The sequence below is a fragment of the Astatotilapia calliptera genome, chromosome 2, assembly GCF_900246225.1.
Source record: "Astatotilapia calliptera chromosome 2, fAstCal1.2, whole genome shotgun sequence".
NCBI classification, from domain to species: domain Eukaryota; kingdom Metazoa; phylum Chordata; class Actinopteri; order Cichliformes; family Cichlidae; genus Astatotilapia; species Astatotilapia calliptera.
In genome coordinates, this window is record NC_039303.1 from 6,109,863 (window position 1) to 6,113,907 (window position 4,045).

At 34.7% G+C, this 4,045-nt stretch overlaps 1 protein-coding gene across 2 annotated transcripts in view; it reads left to right on the top strand.

Annotated features, from left to right (window-relative positions):
• Positions 1-1,475, top strand: part of gria2b (glutamate receptor, ionotropic, AMPA 2b) — a 50,751-nt gene extending 49,276 nt beyond the window's left edge. For both annotated transcript variants that reach the window (XM_026182699.1, XM_026182707.1), the window contains exon 16: positions 1-1,475. This exon is cut by the window's left edge and continues 602 nt beyond it. The gene's annotated coding sequence lies outside the window, so the exon portion shown is untranslated.
• Positions 1,476-4,045: the final 2,570 nt, after the last annotated feature.

The window sequence follows — 4,045 nt, forward strand, 5'->3', positions numbered from 1 at the left end:
CATCAGGGGAAGATGTCGTCAAAAACACACCGTTTCTGTAGCCACCGCCGCAAAACAGGATTTTCAAGCACACTTGATTTCATCTGCATTAAGATGTGAAATCGTCCTTTTTTTCTAAGAAAATCTATTAAAAACGTTTATTGAAAAAAATATTTTTATGTATTTTCACAAAATAGCTTTTAAATAAACCTGCTTACATACTGGTTGGATAAAAACATCTTCATGTGTGAGTATACAGAAAGAAAAAATACTAAACAGCTTCTAGTTCGATATTTTTAAAGCCAAATACATTGCATTATGGGGGTGAGATGTTAAAATCATGTAATTAATTCCTATTCTGAACTTTCCTGTATATTTTATTCTTTAACATTTGGTGTTGATATGAAATATATGTCAATGCTTGGCATTTGGAATCAATCCTTCTATGTTTTTCTTGTTAGACTTGGTGCAGCAATTCTGCTTTATTACTTTTGTCTCTTTGTTTGCTTCAGTGCTTTTGCTGTTTGTATTTTTTCTGATGAGGACCGGGGTTGTTGTTCTTTCAAGAGGAGATTAATATGTTTACACGCGATGAATAAACAAAACAAAAAAAATAGTATGGTATGGTATTATTCCATCACATTTTAAAGTGACATCAAAAAGAAGCATCTACATTCACATGGTTTACGTGATGGTTAAAATGCCAAATAAGTAAGAGTGCCAAATTCTAGTGCCAGTAGATAAATATAGTCTTAATATACTCAATCACTGTCATCTCAGTGAATGTAAATGATTCTGATACATTCTGTAACTTTTGTAACTAGATGTACAGTTGGTGGCAATGACTAATACAATAGCCTTTCTGCTTTGTTTTCAAGTCTCCATGTATTTTGCATTAATCGGACAATGGAGTAGCACAAGTTGCATGTTGTTGCCGCAAATACTTCATACGTTTATTTCATTACTGCCAAACATACATTTTCATTTCAATGTTGAAGTTGTGAGGTTAAATGTTTGAAATTGGAAATACAATGTAAGACATATATACAATATATACATATAAACATATATTTTATATAAAAGTTCAAATATGACAAATTGTATCCCTTATCATAAGTACTTGATTTCCTTTTGCAGTACTCAATGCTACATTTAATTGTTTTAAAGATACAATATTACTTTTTAGTTGTCCAGACTCACCATAAGTTAGATATACAGGTTATGCAGATGAGCACATCTATTTATAAGATTTTTTCCCCCCACTTTCAAATAGATCTATAACAAACCCCCTCCTGCACACAGCAGGGAGATGAACTATACTATTATTATTACCACTGTTTTTGTTATCAAGTATAGAAGCATACGGTATACCATAGTCGCTAATCAGTTTCATTGCATATTCAGGCTATTTCACAGACATTTTGTATATGGAATGTGTGCTAACTTGTTTATTTTTTGGGACTCTTTCTAAATAAAAAGTGGCTGATCTATTGTTATCTTTTACTGTGTCATTTATTTGGAATCTCTTGCTTTGTATTTATGCTATTGAAATATTCATGTAGAGTTATTTAAGTTTTCATAAACATAACTTGTTGACACTGCTTACCTATGACTGATTTGTTTGCTTATATATAACACACATATGTGACCTGGCTGGGCTGTGATTTATATCACCCAAGGCACTGCACAACCATTTGTGCTTTCATTGTTTTTTCTGTTTAGGGAGATATATATATCACGTTACTAAACTTAGTTTGCCAGAGCTGAGGGCACATCACAGAAACTGTGCTAAAAAAAAAAGACAACAACAAAACTTACAGAGGATATGAAGGCAAATACGTGTTTTTTTTTTTGTTTGTTTGTTCTTTACTTTTAAGTACAACAACCTTTACAGTTGAAATGTATTGGTTAAATCTAGTGTTGTTGTGTGCTACAATTCTTGAAGTATAATACATCAAACAGTTTTGAGCTTAAATTGCTTAGTGCTGAAGTGCCTTTAGGTCACCTTACTTCTTCTGAGTGTTAATGAATTTCACACGTCTCCGTTAAGATGGCTGACTTCCTTCTGCTCCCTAAGATAATCCTCCTTTTCTCACATTCATGCCATGTGTGCCTTTCTATCATGCCTTATAGTTAATTACATCATATTAAAATCATGTTTAGCTGCAAGTAGAATCCGTAGACAGACACCCAGGAGCCACAGTTATTGCAACTATATACAGTTTATAGATAATGAATGTAAGCTCGACTAATAAAGTGAATGCACTTTCATCATCAGGCAGAACGATTTTGCCTTTATTTGTGCTTTTTATCCCTTAGCCGTGAATGGCTCATGGGGTATCGTCGTCACCGCCCGCAGGCGCCGTGGACACTGAAGTGTATGAATCTTTCTTTTACACATAAAAAGGTTCCTGTAAATGTGACATGTACTGCAGACCAGAGCGCACTGAATCAATAAGAATCTCACCCTGCACACGCACATACTCAGATGTGAGAAACTTGTCAATAGAAATCAACGAGATACATTTACTGGCCATGTGAGTCAGGCTGTCTGGGCAGAACAACATGATTTATTTTTATATTCCAATCTACTTTTACTAATTACATTTTACATTACTATGTAATTCTCCTTCAAAAGTAGCTTTTGCAAATACTCAGTAAAATGACTGTTTGAGGCTGTGAAGTGGTACTTTTCTTAACTGTACATTTGGCAATTTAAAAGGAAATAAACATACACCGTTAATTTTCAAAGGCTTCTGATTCCACTAAGTCTTCCCACTTTATGTCATGCAAGGTGTTTGGTTATCTTTTTGTTCTACTAAGCTCATGGTTCCAACAACTTTGATTGTGTTCTTGCTTCTGAAAATCTGTGAAGTATTTCCCGCTCCATCTTTTCCACCTTTTGTCAAATGCAGGCAGAGACCTGCTTCATGTGTACATTTGTATATGCTACATCATTTTCCTTTTATGTCATTCTTGTCATTCTGGGTGTATCTTGACACACTCCCAGAATTTCAAGCAATGATCCATTTTCATGAGTGTTTGTATTAGGCTCATGGGATTGCTCATTGCTTTGGGCAAAATCACACTGCTCCATGCACCTCTCTGTCGCCACTCTACTCACATATGCTGATTTAAACACTTGGGCATAGCAAAGAGGTTGCTCACCATCTGCTACTTAGTTGGATCAGATGGCTTTGCTACTGGACGCATCTGGTCAGCCCAAACATTTTGTGAGGGTTTTGCCTGGTGGATGACTCAGTGGAATGAATTTAGCTTTCTAGTCCAAAAGCCATTTTAGTGTTTTTGTTGACATAAAGACAGGTGACAAATTCAAGAAAACCCCAGAGAGGAAACCTGGACCTCTCCAGTGAAGGGGAACCGGTGGCTCTGTCATGCCATCAGGGGCATTTTGGCAGGATAATTTTTGCTCACTTGACCCTTTAAAGACAAGGGTTACTGCAAATCAAGTTATTTTGAGTGATCCCATTTATGTTATGTTGAAACATTTCTATCCTGGTGGGCATGAGCTCTTCCAGAATAGCAATGTCCCCATTGCTACAAGTGGTCGACAATTTATATTTAAAACATTTATTTGTACAAGGGGGAGAAGCCTCCACAGTTAAAATGCTCAAATTATACTATTGCATGAAAGAAGTATGTAAAATGTTAAAAATTTAAAAAATCAAAGAAGATAAAGTGTTACGGTTGTGCTAAGTATAAACTACTACTAATACTAATTTCTTTAATAATAAAAGGATTTTTTTAAACATGTAGTTATATTCCCACAAAATGCATTTTTCCTAAAAAAAAATGTAGGAACTTCCTGATAAACATAAGAATTTGTATTTTTTAAGTTTTATATATATTTTGATATTTTGCGTTTGCAGCAAAAAGTGTAGATAATTCCCCCTTTCTCAGCACAATCTTGCTGTTTGCTTTCAACAAAAACAGATTTGTTTAACCTTAATTAGTCATCCTTGGAGCCTCCTTTTTTAGTTTTACTTTCCTTAACAGGGTTAGGGTTATTGAAGGTTATGAATGTCCCATGGCAACACTACCAACT